This window comes from Cornus florida, unplaced genomic scaffold, assembly GCF_030987335.1.
Source record: "Cornus florida cultivar Cherokee Brave unplaced genomic scaffold, ASM3098733v1 CherokeeBrave_3.0.0_Hap2_Chr03, whole genome shotgun sequence".
Taxonomy (NCBI): Eukaryota; Viridiplantae; Streptophyta; class Magnoliopsida; order Cornales; family Cornaceae; genus Cornus; species Cornus florida.
Window position 1 is genome coordinate 66322213 of NW_026775573.1, and position 17079 is coordinate 66339291.

At 35.9% G+C, this 17079-nt stretch overlaps 1 pseudogene; it reads left to right on the forward strand.

Annotated features, from left to right (window-relative positions):
* The window catches only part of LOC132301702 (protein NRT1/ PTR FAMILY 8.3-like), a 35440-nt pseudogene extending 18632 nt beyond the window's left edge, over nucleotides 1-16808 (forward strand).
* The last annotated feature ends 271 nt before the right edge of the window (nucleotides 16809-17079 follow it).

A 17079-nucleotide genomic window follows, 5' to 3' on the forward strand; every position in this document is an offset into this window, starting at 1 on the left:
GCTTATATAATTGATGTGTGTTGTATTTATAGTTTAGGTTTAGGTTTTTATTTTCATGTAGTCGCTAACTTAAATTAGGTTTTAATTAAAGTTTATAAATATATGGTTATAATCTGACTTAAGGTTAGGACGCCTATACAGATATTCTTGTATACGTCTGCTGGGGTTAGAAAACCCTATTCACGTAATAGTGTCTTGAGAGGAAAAACAGAGAGGGTCCGGAGGGGAAAGCAAGGATGATTTTGGGAAAAACATAGAGAGGCTCAAGGAGGAAGAAAAGGGGTTGCTTCTGGATGGAACCAAGAGCAACGGAGGTGTTGAACGGCAGTCAGGAATTTGTCGGAAAATACAGAGACTGTGGTTTAGGTTTCAAAGCTGAAACCAAAAGCAAGTTTCATTCTATCTCCTTCTTGTAAACTTGTGTTCTGTGCATTCTATATAGGCTCCAGGAAGTTAATTAAACTTTAACAAGGAATTTTGATGCATGCTAACAGACTTGAAACTGTTCGTATGTTTAGTTGAAGTGAAATTGTGTTTCTCGCATAAACTATTTGGTTGGTTTTAAATCTTTGTCAAGCAATGCTTGTACTATTTGAGGAGTCTTTAGGATGGTTGGGACTTTATTGAACCCTAAGAATTTTAAAAAAATTCTGGAGTAGAGGGTTGAACTTCGCCGGAAGCGAAGACGACAAACAGAGGAAGCATAAACTGTTTCGATTATGGTTTATGTTTTTGTCACTTAATTCATACTAGAATTGGAGAAGTTTCTAGGATTGTTACGACTTAAATTGAACCTTAAAAATCTTTAACAAAAGTGGGACAGAGGACTGAAACTTTGCAGGAAGCGAAGAAGGCAAACAGAGGAAGCGGTGAAGGAAAAACGAAGGCTGGGTGAGTGGAGGCGGCTCCACCCTTCAATGGAGGGGGCCCCATTGAAGTGGAGCCGGCTCCATAAGGTGTTGAGGTGGCTCCAAGGTGAGTGGAGCTGGCTCGACCTAAAATTGGAGCCGGCTCTACCTTTTGTAATTGCGCAGAAATTCTTTTCGAGGAATTTTCTGAGTCCAGGGGCTTAAATGGAATTTCTGGAAAAATGTTGTGGGGTTTTAAATGTTTAAAACTAACTTGTTAAAGCCTTAAAATAGTTAGTTTATGCTAGGGTAATAATCCGATGGGGAATCATAAAATAGAAACGGATAATAGGCATGTTGTCAAGGGAGGAAGAAGGTTTAAATTTGCTAATTTACTTTAGGAATTTAAATGGACTGGTATTAAATTATTTATGGGAGGTTATATGAGTAATATATATAATTTAATGAAGGCCAGGAAGGTTGGTTTACTGGGTTAATGGACTTCATGACATTTTATAATAGTTTGCATGTAGTCACGGAATATGGAAGTTATTTCTAGTGGTCGTTGTAATAAATTAAACGGACTAATAGGAATGTATTTTAGGATTGGAGTGTAGGTGCACTGTATATACTTTTGAGCATCAATATATCTTGCTTTAGATTCATAATTGAGAATTTAATGAACATCATGAAATTTCTATAATAAGTTGCATGCTCTTAAGGATTGTGGAGGGTTTAAACTACTAGCCTTGTTTAGTAAACTTAATGGACTGGTATGAAAGTATCTTTGGGATTTTTCTTGGTTATGCTCAGTTGATACCGCTGATTATCATTGTAATATGTTATGTATGTAAATTGATGAACTATTATATTTTCTGTTTTGTTAATTAGATGGATATGATGGTTTAAATTGTTTTTCAATACTTTAGCAATTTAAACAGAAGTTCTATGATTATAATCATATACTGGATGCATGATAGGATCTTAATAATATCTGATTTCTATTATGTTGGTTTCTGGATATACTTGGTGTTCTTTTGAGTGTGCATCATTTGTGGATCATATGCATTATATGCACCGGTATGGGACGGTGGCATATCAGAAATGGATTAGATCAGAAAGCTAAGTCCTACCTCTTCATACATACAGAATGGATTAACTAAAACAGTTAAATCCTACATGGATGCATATCCTGTCAACTAAAACAGTTGAACGACATAACGGATGTTTGCTTTACTTTTCTATATTATGAAGGAAATGGATTATGAATATAAAATCCTACTTGTATTTAATTTGTGTAGTTGAATAAGTTGAACGACTATCTGATTTTCTTATAGATGGATATGATAGAACTTTAAATATATATCATTATGGTACCGTGATATGAGCTTGAGTCTCCTGATCATAGTTAGGGTGCGTATATCACCTAGGATGGATAACTAGGCCTGATAATTTTTCCCTGGTTGTACTACTCGGGTTGAGACAGATTATGTGGGCTGGTAAGCATCCTATAGTGTGTATCTATATTATATGGACTATTTTTAACTATTGCTGAGCTGTCTAGGATGTATTTGTGTATCGGGTTTCTGTATGGATTATAGTAGGATGGAACTTGCATGTGGGCCTGACCCACTCTTATTTTTCAGGTGTTCGTCAGTGCCAGGCTTTGAGCTTGACCGTGATGATGCAGATACAGTCACTCACTCTTTCGACTACATAAGAGTTTCTTTCTTATTTTAGTTTTGGATTTTGCTTCTGTAAATTTATTTATCATTTGGGATTATTAGGGGTCCACTAGATGGATTCCCGAGTTGTACGAATTGGAAGATTAAGTTATATTAATGTTTATTCTTTTGAGGATGTTTCATATTAGAATTCTTTTCAGCTTTTATATTTTATCTTTTAATTCTTTCGTATTCTTGCTTGTTTACATATTAATTGTCTGATATCCCTCGGATCTGTGCTCGGACTTGATCACCCATGGCTCTAGAATCGAGGGGTATCACAGTTGGTATCAGAGCACTCTAGGTTTTAGTGTCCTTAGGAGCGTCTTTCGTTAGATGACTTCCGCGTTGCGTCTCTTAAAAACTTAGAGCCATTAGGATTCGTTGTACTCTTTTACTGTTCATCAGGAGGAGCAGCTAGTGTCAATTATATTTCATAATTATGGAATATTTGACACTAATAGAAGGATGGGGTCCACGGCGACAGCGATTCAGACCCAACGAAGTAAAGGAGTACGTTATCGAGTTCTTTGTCAGAAGTAGAACTTGGGATTGAAGGTTTGGTTCCGGTTGGCGCTACTTGTAGAAGTATATGCCAAGGAAGGATTTAAGCGTGTGTTTTAGGTTACCGCATGAAGGGACCTACACGATTTCAGTTGTTCTCATAAAGGAGACAACCGAGGAATAGGAGTCTGAAGAGGATTCTGGTGGAGGAGAGTTCAACATACCCAAGAAAGAGGGTATTAAATCTTGAAAATCAAGGATCGCGCGAGGGTGCTTTAGCTGGCTAATAGTATAGTGAATGATACTTGTAGAGTTGGTGTGGATCGACCTACATAAAGTTAAATTTTTGTGTTACCTTAAAAGAGGTAGATAATGAGGACTTTTTAGGAGTTTAGGATGATGGAGTTCTTATTGGAATGCAGGAATGATTTTATATCACGTTTCGGGGGGTATGGGGATTAGGTTGTGACGGTCTAAGTGGCTTTATTAAGCTACATTAGACGGTTTGCATTCTGCGTGTAAGGAGGATGAAGGTTAAGCCTTTGGAATTTGTTGGGGCAAAGGGATTCTGTTTTGAGCTTTGGTTTGAGCTTATGTTTCAAGGTTGGTTGATTACCTCCGAAACTGGAAAAGGAGATTGTGAACCAATCAGGTTAAGTTGATTTCTAAAAGAGATTTTCTTGCAAGGAGGAACGATGTTTTACGTAGATTTTATTGTGTTTTATTGTGTGTGCATTATGTGTTTTCTTTTTGTTAATTATTCAAGATTGGGAATACGGTTTTGTTGGGGACACAAGTGAGTGATCAGTCAACTACCATTTTGGAGGAATAGCGTTCATTACGCTAGGATTTTTGGGGCATGTGGTCATAGGATTTGTTAAATATACCTAACTTGAGCCAACCTAAGGAACCTAGACATGCGTGGCTATAGTATGTGTTCAGGATGGGATAATTAAACCAGCGGTATGAGTCAAATAATCTAGATTCATTTAATATACTTTAAAGCCACGATTTATCGGAGGAACTGACTTTGCTGAATAGCTTCTCGGGAATTTTAAAAGGTATTCCCAAGTCAGCAGGAGGATCTTGTAATGGTTTAATTACTTATTAGAACGCCACAGACTCATGATAGTATACGGATCAACAATTCATCAGTTTATCCTTAATCAAGAATTTTCTTTCATGAGGGGGTGTCGTTAGGAGGCGTTGCTGGAGTTGCATATCCAGGAGGAAGCAAGTCTCTTCTTTTGCACAAATAATATGGAAAAAAAAAATTTTTAGGTCCAATTCGCAACAAATAGTTGTTGCTGGGAATTATTGACTAGTTGGAGGATGGAAAGATTCCATATTCTTTTGAAGTTAGAAAGGAAGTCTAATCGACACTTACTTGAGTTAGAGAAGTAGGATGGCAAAGACTTAAAGGTGAGACTGAATATCTAAATATGGAAGCTGGTGCTACCAGACTAATGATACTTTCGTTAGACAAATTGGAAGGAGGATGTAAGGGCAGAGGTTCACAACTCTTAGTTCTTTATTGATCCTTGACGAAACATGATGCCTCACATAATGAAGTAGATGTTTGCAGGACAGGCAAGAGGAGGGACACAGTGAGTTTGTCTCAAAGTCTGATATCTATTAAATAATTCAGATGGACCATCAGAGTTCGTTAGATCCTTACAGCCATTTCTTATACTAGAGTGGGAATGACAGAGTAGTTTCCACAGATTTAGTCGAGAGATTTTTGATTCTACACAAGGATCAAGATTCTGATTGGGATTTTGCTTAACTGATAAAATTATAACAATTTCTTTTTGTCTATTTGGAACTGGTAAGATATCCGTTCATACAAATAGCACGGCTCACGAGATGGCTTAGATGGATGGATGTGGTGATTCACACTTTGCATTAAGTTTCGTCTGGTGGAAGTTATTGGGAGGATGATGATCTTATTAACCGATTTAGTAATTGAACCTTCGGTGCTTAGTGCGAAATTAGTTGAGTTTTAGCATGTGTAAACATAACACTTGTTATTATTAAGGAAATTGGAAAGGTCAACGTGGAGTGTTGGAGCTGACCCTGGTTAGTAAGATGGAAAATTGATACATGGATGTCATTGGAGGTTTAGCCACTTCCTATGTCAAAATGGGAGTAGGACTCAGAAGGAGTGGATGGTTGGTAGAAAGTACCGACATTGGTTGGAATTTTAATTCCATATGGATTAAGAGTCGTGGATTAAGCAAGTTCGATTATGGACATCATTGTTAGTCGGGTTGTTTTGGCGTGTCGTGTCAATTCTACATTACACTGATAACGAAGTTATAGTATGTGGTTCTCTCTTATAGGAGTTAAACACTGTTATGTCAACAGAGTTTTTAAAGGTGTTGGAGCAACAACTACGCTCCGCACCTCTAGACGGGAAATTTGATCGCAATATAATATTGGATCATGGCAAATATGCTTAGGTTATATATCCTAGGTTGGCATGGGTAATTGAAAGCGTTACTTAGCTTTTCAGTTATTATCTGTGCTGTTGTTGGCACAAGGAGGTTAATACGACAATGTTTGGAATTTTGGATAGTATGTTTTACAGATCTCTCACTGGTTGGTCTGGTGTGGAAGCGCGGTTATATAATAAGTCCTTGTCTTTATTTAAGGATACATCGGAGAGAAATATTCTCTTTTATAAAGAACTGCGCGTGGTTTGGATACAGCAGTCGGATTTTGTAAATAGTGGAACTTGTGCAATAGAGTTCTTATCAGGAAATGGTTGGTTGGAATGTCTTCCGTGTAGGAAGCAATGTGCTGTTGGAGGAAGGTCAGTTTTAAATATTAAATTGACTTTTCACGGATTTTGTTTCTTAGTTTAGGCAATAGCATATAGTTTAGTGTTACCAATTTGTTAAGCGCTGCATGCCTAAGAATTTTGTGCTTATATTCTATGGCACTTGGAGGACTATGGATTGGTACCCTCGTATAGATATTGCGTAAGGATAATTTATTGTGCAAAACAACCTATGTGTAGTTTGTGGTGTTTTCTTAACTAATGGAACCATAAATTTCTTAAAGGATTGGGAATTCAGTGGAGCCCATAAACAGAGGCAAAGTCCACAATGGAATGGAAATGAATTTAAAATAAAAGAATTCAGAATTTCATGAATTCTGAGGACGGAATTCCTTTTGTTAGGGGGGAAGAATGTAATACCCCTAATTCTCAAAAGGATATAACTGGAATATAACTGGAATTTATTTATTTTATGTGCATTTTAATTGATCAATTGATTGTTTGATTTGTGTGCATTTAAATATGATTATCTGGCTATGTGTTTAATGGTTTTATTTGTTTAATTGGTAATTGTATTTGTTTAAATTAATTGTAATTATTTTTAATTTAATTATTGGTTAATTTAGATATTTGATTATTAGTGACTTAATTGACGTGTAATTTTTGGTAGCTTATATAATTTATGTGTGTTGTATTTATAGTTTAGGTTTAGGGTTTTATTTTCATGTAGTCGCTGACTTAAATTCGGTTTTATTTAAAGTTTATAAATATATGGTTATAATTTGACTTAAGGTTGGGATGCCTATACAGATATTCTTGTATACGTCTGCTAGGGTTAGAAAACCCTATTCACTTAATAGTGTCTTGAGAGGAAACACAGAGAGGGTTCGGAGAGGAAAGCAGGGATGGTTTTGATAGAAACATAGAGAGGCTCAAGGAGGAAGAAAAGGGGTTGCTTCTGGATGGAACCAAGAGCAACGGTGGTGTTGAACGGCAGTCGGGAATCTATCAGAAAATACAGAGACAGTAGTTTAGGTTTCAAAGCTGAAACCGAAGGCAAGTTTCATTCTATCTCTTTCCTATAAACTTGTGTTCTGTGCATTCTATATAGTCTCCAAGAAGTTAATTAAACTTTAAAATAGAATTTTGATGCATGCTAAAAGACTTTAAACTGTTCGTATGTTTAGTTGAACTGAAATTGTGTTTCTTGCATAAACTGTTTGGTTCATTTTAAATTTTTAGGATGGTTGGGACTTAATTGAACCCTAAGAACTTAAAAAAAATTCTGGAGCAGAGGGTTAAACTTCGCCGAAAGCGAAGAATACAAACAGAGGAAGCATAAACTGTTCCGATTATGGTTTATGTTTTTGTCAATTAATTCATACTGGAATTGGAGAATTTTTTAGGATTTTTAGGACTTAAATTGAACCTTAAAAATCTTTAACAAAAGTGGGACAGAGGACTGAAACTTTGCTGGAAGCGAAGAAGGCAAATAGAGGAAGCGGAGAAGGAAAAACGGAGGCTGGGTGAGTGGAGTCGGCTCCACCCTTCAATGGAGGCGGCTTCATTGAAGTGGAGCCATCTCCATAAGGTGTTGAGGCAGCTCCAAGGTGGGTGGAGCTGACTCAACCTAAAATTGGAGCCGGCTCTACCTTTTGTAATTGCCTAGAAATTATTTTTGGGTAATTTTCTGAGTCCAGGGGCTTAAATGGAATTTTTGGAAAAATGTTGTGGGGTTTTAAATGTTTAAAACTAACTTGTTAAAGCCTTAAAATAGTTGGTTTATGCTAGGGTGCTAATCCAAAGGGGCATCATAAAAAAGAAACGGATAATTGGCATGCTGTTAGGGGATGAAGAAGGTTTAAATTTGCTAGTTTACTTTAGGAATTTAAACGGACTGATATTAAATTATTTATGGGAGTTTATATGAATAATATATATAATTTAATGAAGGCTAGGAAGGTTGGTTTACTGGGTTAATGGACTTCATGACATTTTATAATAGTTTGCATGGAGTCACGGAATATGAAAGTTATTTCTAGTGGTCGTTGTAATAAATTAATTGGAGTAATAGGAATGTATTTTAGGATTGGAGTGTAGGTGCTCAGTATATACTTTTGAGCATCAATATATCTTGCTTTAGATTCATAATTGAGAATTTAATGAACATCATGAAATTTATATAATAAGGTGCATGCTCTTAAGGATTGTGGAGGGTTTAAACTACTAGCCTTGTTTAGTAAACTTAATGGACTGGTATGAAAGTATCTTTGGGATTTTGCTTTGTTATGCTCATTTGATACTGCTGATTATCATTGTAACATGCTATGGATGTAAATTGATGAACTGTTATATTTTCTGTTTTGTCAATTAGATGGATATGATGGTTTAAATTGTTTATCAATACTTTAGCAATCTAAACGGAAGTTCTATGATTATAATCATATACTGGATGCATGATAGGATCTTAATAATATCTAATTTCTATTATGCTGGTTTCTGGATATACTTGGTGTTCATTTAAGTGTGCATCATTTGTGGATCATATGCATTATATGCACCGGTATGGGACGGTGGCATATCGGAGATAGATTAGATCAAAAAGCTAAGTCCTACCTCTTCATACATACGGAATGGATTAACTAAAATAGTTAAATCCTACATGGATGCATGTCTTGTCGACTAAAACAGTTGAACGACATAACGGATGTTTGCTTTACTTTTATATATTATGAAGGAAATGGATTATGAATATAAAATCCTACCTGTATTTAGTCTGTGCAGTTGAATAAGCTGAACGACTATCTGGTTTTCTTATGGATGGATAGGATAGAACTTTAAATATATATCATTATAGTACCGTGATATGAGCTTGAGTCTCCTGATCACGGTTAGGGTGTGTATATCGCATCGGATAGATAACTAGGCCTGTTGATGTTTCCCTGGTTGTTCTACTCGAGTTGAGATAGATTATTTGGGCTGGACTATTTTTAGCTATTGCTAAGCTGTCTAGGATGTATCTGCGTATCGGGTTTATGTATGGATTGTAGTATGATGGAACTTTCATGTGGGCCTGACCTACTCTTATTTTTCAGGTGTTCATCAGTGTCAGGCTTAGAGCTTGATCGTGATGATGCAGATATAGTCACTCACTGTTCCGTCTACATAGGATATTCTTTCTTATTTTAGTTTTGGATTTTGATTCTGTAAATTTATTTATCATTTGGGATTATTAGGGGTCCACTAGATGGATTCCCGAGTTGTACGGATTGGAAGATTAAATTATATTAATGTTTATTCTTTTGAGGATGTTTCATATTAGAAATCTTTTCAGCTTATTATTTTATCTTTTAATTCTTTCATATACTTGCTTGTTTACATATTAATTGTCTGATATCCCTCGGATCTGTGCTCGGACTTGATCACCCGTGGCTCTAGAATCGAGGGGTATCACAACATGAATGTCCAAGAAGTTTGGATAGATTACGCATAGATGAGATATCATCGACTTCTATATGGAATACCTCTCTTAGTCCTTGGTGGAGGAGTAAAGGGAATCAATTCCCTATGTGGACATGACAATCATTAATTCTCCTATAAAGGAAAAGTCAAGCAACTCAAAAGGTATGCCAAAAATTCAATATAAAGTCTTCTTTTGACTTATAATGGCTCAAGTACTAATTTGACCGTCGGAGTGTGCCCGGCCGGCACCACGCCGGTCGTCACTTCTCTCTTGTCTTGCAGGAAACACTCCCTACTCCGGACCGCGTAAATTTTTGCATCAACAGTTGGTACCGTCTGTGGGAATGTTTACATCCCAAGAAATCAAGTTTCGTACAAGGGAAATCGTCTTTTACCCCTTCTATCTCTAGAAATCTTAATGTCAAGTTTGGTGTTATGACAAAACTTAAAAGCAATTCAGTCCCTTTACAATCCGGCCGTCTCTAAAAGAAAGAGAACAGTGATCTTCTCTCTCCTCTTTAACAAGAAATCTGATCTCAAGATCCCCTTGAATGCAATGGGTTGACGTGAGCAGTTTTGTGTTGATGAAAAAAGACGTTTTGAACTTCAATGACTTCTATTAATCGGGTTCATGAATTACGTGGCCAAAAGCAAGGTACAATTGCTCAATCCGGTAAAATTGTTGGAAAGCCCTGCCCGACCGCTGGCAGTTGTTTCATCATCGCTATATATTAACCGGGTAAGTAAGTTTCATGCATTACGTGTATATCAAAATATATGCCTACCACTTCCTCACATGATTTAAAGAGAAACAAATTTTTATGTGTTTCCAATTGTCTGCAAAATATTGTTCATTGTAGTTCACCTGGGAACCCTTAGATAGAATACTACGCTTTGTGGATCCATTGTAATTAGGGTCGATGATGACTTGATAATTAAAGTCTCAAAAAATGAAACCCCATTCAAATTCAACCTTCCATATTTCTGAAAAAAAAATAATAATAATAATAAAGAAGAAGAGGATAAAAGTGGTTTGGAGTTGTCATATCTGAGAATGATTTTGATACTCTCTGTGTACAAAATCTCTTCCATTTCAATGGATTTTTAGATTGTATCAGTAAGAAAAAATCATAACCCTCAATATTTTCCTTTAATAATAAAACAGTCCAACTCGATCATGAGAATTTTATTCGACATCAAGCACGGACCGGAACTTAGTGGCCAGTGGGCAAGCCAAATAAGATAAACGTGGAGTCTAAAAAATATATTTAAAAAAAAAAAAAAAAAAATGATGCCAGCACAACTCCACTATAACTCACCACATGACGGGACCATTTTGGTTCAGTTTAGTTAATAGAATCTGTCAAAGAGTCCGGTTTTATTTAAGATGGGTCCCGGTCTAGCCATTCAGGTATGTTTATTTATTCAACTATTGCCCAACTATCGATTTTGGTTGCCTAAACAACCCTGAGCTTCAAAATATATTGCCCATGTAGCTTAAATAGCGGTTGTACAGTGACGCGAGGTATACCCCAAGGAAAAATAGAAGTTTGTTTGATTCCAAATAATTTTGGAAAAAGTTAATTGATTTTAGTTGAGTTGAGAACTATATCATGTTGAATGTTGAGTTTTGGCTACATAATTTGTTACTATAATACTCACTTACACCAGATGTAAGTATGTGTGTATTAAAAATATAGTATTATGTTCCTTGAACTTCATTTTAAATAATGTTCAATGGCCAAGGGAAAGACAAATAACCTTTTAGCTCAAATGATGTTCTTCTACATGAGCCTGATCACTGTTAATAGTTCTTTCCCTATCAATTTGTCATTTATGAGAGAAGCCTACTCCATTGAATATAAATGTTATAGCAAAACCTTTTGATGCGGAAAACTTGGTTACTTTGATTCTGAGTGGAGTTAAGTATCACTGGTTACAAAACGAGTATAAAATCCAAAATGAATAACTAATAATTTTTAGTTGCAGTTTATTTTCATTGTTGAGTAATACTACTTTTCAATTGCATACTTGCATTCATGTCTGTATGCAAAAGAATTTTCACAACTGATGCTCCAATAATTGCAAATGTGTTCCAAGTGATCAATTTATCGCCATCTTTGTTGTTATGTTTTGGTTCATGCCATCCTCTTATAAGTAAATTTGAGCAAATATCATGGAGAATGCATTTCATAATTGTTGTTTAAACTACACTGAACCTTCCACTTTTACATGGGAATTTTTTCATAATTGTTGTTAAAAGGATCGACCCATTAGTCTTGAAGGCGAGCTGAAAGTATATCCCTTATTAAAGGGTGAGCTAAGTGAAGCTCGTATTAATCTACTTACCTTGTTAAAGGGTGAGTTAAGTGAAGCTCATAGTAATCTACTTCCCTTATTAAAAGGTGAGCTGAGTGAAACTTATAATAATCTACTTCCCTTATTAAAGGGTGAGCTAAGTGAAGCTCATAGTAATCTACTTCCCTTATTAAATGGTGAGTTGAGTGAAACTGGTATTAATCTACTTTCATTATTAAAGGGACGAGAGGCCGACTACACCTTATTAAAGAGACCAGGGCCAACAACACATACTTCCCTCGTTAAAGGGACAAGAAAACGATTACTCCTTCCATAGAGAAGGGTAAGCCAATTAAAACTTCCTTCCTTTACTAAAGGGACGAGACAACTACTTCCCTTTAATAAGGGTGGAGGCAATAGAGGCAGACTAAAGACTCTCAAATAAAATGGCAAATCAGACACACTATCTAAATAGTGCACAGTTATTGGGGGCAGAATACGGTCTTCAAAATAGATAAGTAAAACTATCTACTACATTATATTTACAGTATCTCAATGCCTTTATTTTATTATCTACATATATGTGCACGTAAATGAGAAAACTCAGTTTGACGGAACAAAGTTCAAGGCACTACTCACGAACATACATCATTTGCTTGATAAAGCTAGTCGTGTTGTTTTTTTGGTTTATCATCATACCTTTAAAATAGTTTACCATTATCATGTGTATGTCATATACACTTCGTAAATTATTTCATCATTTGTTTGCAAAATGGATACATAAAAGAAATGATTTTGCCATGCGCTAGTCACAAGGCCTAAGTAGTTTTGCACAAGATATTGATTATGTCCAGTACATGATTCAATCTCGATTTCGGTGCATGGATTGTTTTGTAAAGGAAACATGGTGTATTGATCCACTCACCATTCTTGCATGCACTTATATATATATACACACACACACACACACTTCTAGTTATTGGATAAAAATTACATATCAAGTTTGCACAAGTCTTTTTATTCTTGAATAAATTGATGACAAATGAAAATATAATTTCAGTAGTTGATTTACAAGCCGCTTCTGCAAAAATATAACAATAGGCTTGAAAATAAGCAAGGATGGAAGCGGCTCACATTCCCTAACCTTGACAAGCAAACACGGGAATGGGGGGCAACTGATAAGGAATATTAGCTCAAGTGGAAGACTAGCCGACACGAAAGTCCAAGAAGTTTGGATAGATTACGCATAGATGAGATATCATCGACTTCTATATGGAATATCTCTCCTAGTCCTTGGTGGAGGAGTAAAGGGAATCAATTCCCTGTGTGGACACGACAATCATTAATTCTCCTATAAAGGAAAAGTCGAGCAACTCAAAAGGTACGCCAAAAATTCAATATAAAGTCTTCTTTTGACTTATAATGGCTCAAGTACTAACTTGATCGTCGGAGTGCGCCCGACTGGCACCACGCCAGTCGTCACTTCTCTCTTGTCTTGCAGGAAACACTCCCGACTCTGGACTGTGTAGATTTTTGCATCAACAACAGGTTAGTTTCTACCTTTTCCTCAGCTTCTCTCTCTATACATATACTTGAATGTTTTGTAACTGTACTTGCTATTCACGTAGATCAAATCTTTAGTGCTTAAATGATATACAGATATACAAGTGGTCATGGAAGAAGATTTAAGTCTTTTATCTGTAAAATTGAGAAATCAGACTCTGTTTTTACTTCATTTTACTGAGAATCAGTCGGTTCTTTTGTTTTACTTGACTTTAGCACATTTGGTTTATTTTTTTAATGGGTGCATACATTGCAATTTGAATTGAAAGTCTGGAGTCCCCCCATAGGAGAGGAGAAAACTTGTATAACTAGCATGAATTTTGATCTTTGATTGAAGAAGCAATAATTTAGGGTTCTAACTATGTTGTAGGGGATAAAGGCGGATGGAAACCTATGTTGAGGCTTGAAATGAGAGTTGGTGTTTAGGGCAGATTTCTTGTTTTGAAGCACATTATTGGAGTGGGTTCAAACTAGGAAGTGAAAAAAAAAAAAAAAAAACAAAAAAAACAAAACAAAAACAAAAACCATTGACCCTCGGTGTATTACATTGAAAACATACAAGGCTCTACATGGAACTATTTCCTGGAAGATCATATTTGCTTTATACTTGTGTCGCTGCTCTTTGTAAAAATGTGGTATTTTTCTCCATCGAGATAGTAAAGCGGGGGTGGGATAGAATTGGAGGAGAGTCGTTGCAAGCAGAAAAGAGTGTGGCCACTTCATATGGGGGAATTGATGTAAAATCTGAATTTTAAAAAGCTTCAAAATTTCTTATACCTCATTGTGCTTCTATCAGCAGATAGAAGAGAATGTGATTCATTCAACTATATAGTTGTAGGTGCTGAACAAATTCTGTAGATGCGAAAAATTATATTTATTCTCACGCTTGGAGGAGCATATTAAGCAGATCATTTGCTTCTTAAATACCATAATATATATGTGCCTTCTTGTTGACCAAAGGATTTATATATATATATATATATATATATATATATATATATATATATATTTATATAAGTTAGATTTTTGGGATGGGGATGAGGATGAGGATGGATGTGAAAATTACCATACAAGAGATTGGGGTGCATTCCTTTGCAGAGTTGCCTTATATTGCGGCGAGCAGTTGGGAGAGAGAAAATATCAAAGATTTAGATATACAAACAAAGCAATTAATGTTTGAGGTTGAACAACTAATTTATGACATGTATTCATTCTTGGTAGTTTACAAGCATGCGTTCAGCTCTAAATTCTAATGGACTTGAATGCCAAATGGGATTATTTCCAAACACTAACTACTTGTTACTAGTAGTTGAAGCAGCAACAACCGTGGCAAAGTAGGGTTGGAGTAGGGCGGATTCAACATTTTTGAATGGGGTGGTCTAACTTTGGATTGGGCTAATTTAGAGTAGGCTACCATTAATAATTTTTTTTTTTTTTTTTTGGGCTGGGCTTAAAGTAGTATGGTTTTTTTGGGGTGGGCTGAAGCCCACCTTCGCCCACCCTCTAGGTCCGCCTGTAGGACCAAAGCGGAGTGTTATGTTCACACATATACTACCATATAAGGTTGTCAAAAGCTAATTATAGGTCAAAGAAACTGTTGAGTTATGGCCTGAATTCTGAATGCAACCTGACCACGAACCGAGAATGTTTTTATTTATTTGGTTTTTTGGTGTTCGGGGTGAGTTTTGACCCGATTCTTAGTCTCTACAGTAACCCGGTATATATAAGGGGTTCTAGGGTTTGTGTTGCTCAGGTTGAACAGCTAAAATCCAGAAATAGAGAGAGATAGTCAAAGAGTGTATTGGGGTTAGGTTTGAGAGATTTATGCATCTCCTTTCTTCTTTGCACAATGGATTTATTTTGCCGTTTTCATGACATGGGTTGTAAACCAAACCATGTTAAATCTCAGTGTTCAATGTGGTGTGTGATTTTCGTTTCTGTTATTTCTTGATTTTATTATTTAACTATTATATATATGTATATATATATATATATATATATATATATATATATTTGGTGCTTTGCCGTGGCTTATCACAACAGAAACCAACTTAATATCTAGACTCTTTAGTGCTAAATTGATACGTAACTTATGTGAAATTGCCCTTGATATAAAAATACATTAGTTATCTTTTACTTTACTAGAATTAGTATAGATTTGTTCCTTTGTCTCTACTATGATTTAGCTCCGCAAGTTTAGCATTCCAAAAAGATCGGATTATCTGCCTTACCCCACCTATTTTCTGTCTTCAGAATGAATGCAAGGGACTGTACACGGGAGATGGTTCAGTAGACATTAAAGGGAAGCCCATTTTGAAGTGCAACACTGGAAATTGGAGAACATGCCCCTTCATTCTTGGTAGTCACTAGTTTGTCATCATCTTTACATTTTTTCGTGCATCTGATATCCCATCTTTTCTTCTAACAGTTATAGAATCGAACAACAGGTACTGAATGTTGTGAACGTTTAGCCTTCTACGGGATTTCTATGAATCTTGTTAGTTATCTCATAAAAAATTTAGGTGAAGGAAATGTCTCTGCTGCAAGAAATGTTATTACTTGGGGAGGCAATTGCTTCCTTACACCCCTTATTGGAGCCTTCTTGGCAGATGCATATTGGGGACGATATTGGACAATTGCAGCCTTCTCCACAATTTACTTCATCGTATGTGATCCGAAGTTTTCAGTTTTTTAGTTTACTGTTTCTTGAAGAGTTGAATGATTATACGTATTCAACCTCTACTTTATCATTCTTATTTGATCATATTTTCTGTTGGACATGCAGTATATCACTTACCAAATAAAGGATGTGCAGTTGTACTTCATCTTACAATTTTATACTCAACAGCTCTTTATATATGTATATACTTTTTATTTTTCAATGGTACCTAACACTTCTGTCGTGTGACGACCTTTAACTTCCAATTCATAATGTTAAACTTAATGTTCTAAAATGGATTCCCGCCAAATTGAGTGTCAAAACTTTATGGTAACTCTGGTTTATACAACTTTGTTGGGAAATGGTGGCTAGGGCATATTGACTGTCTCAGCATCAGATTTTTTGTTGCTTTGTACAGGGAATGTGCATGTTGACTCTCTCAGCATCAGTCCCTGCTCGTACGCCTGCTGAATGCGTGGATTTAGAATGCCCTTCAGCTACTCCTGCTCAGAATGCAATATTCTTCTTTGATTGCACTTGGAACTGGCGGGATTAAACCATGTGTTTCACCCTTTGGGGCAGATCAGTTTGATGGCACCGATCCTAAAGAGAGAGTAAACAAAGGATCCTTCTTCAATTGGTTTTATTTTTCTATCAACATCTGTGCTCTTGTATCTAGTACTTTAATAGTGTGGATTCAGGACAACATCGGGTGGGGCCTAGGATTTGGCATTCCTGCAATTTTTATGGGCATTGCTATTGCAAGTTTGTTTTCAGGCACAGCTCTCTATAGATTTCAAAATTCAGGGGGAAGCCCCCTCACAAGAATGTGCCAGGTCTTGGTTGCATCAATCCGCAAGTGGAAATTCAAAGTCCCCAGTGACAATAGTATCCTATATGAGACACCCGACAAAATCTCAGCAATTGAAGGAAACCGGAAACTAGAACATACTGATGAGTTCAAGTAATTTTCTTTTATATTTTCCTAATTTCTTATTTATGGATAATTTTTCATTTTACGTAGTTCAGGATCATTCTTTGCATTGATATTCACAAACTAGTTTTGTAAAACAGGGTCATGATTATAATTACTACTGTACTATACTGCTAGTAAAAAAATTATTGTATGGCCTTCTATTATCAAAATATAATAGGTTCATTTCAATTACAACATGAAGTGAAAATGTAAATTTTAATTTCCATAAGATGCTTAAATACCCTCCCTCTTTTTTTCTTTTC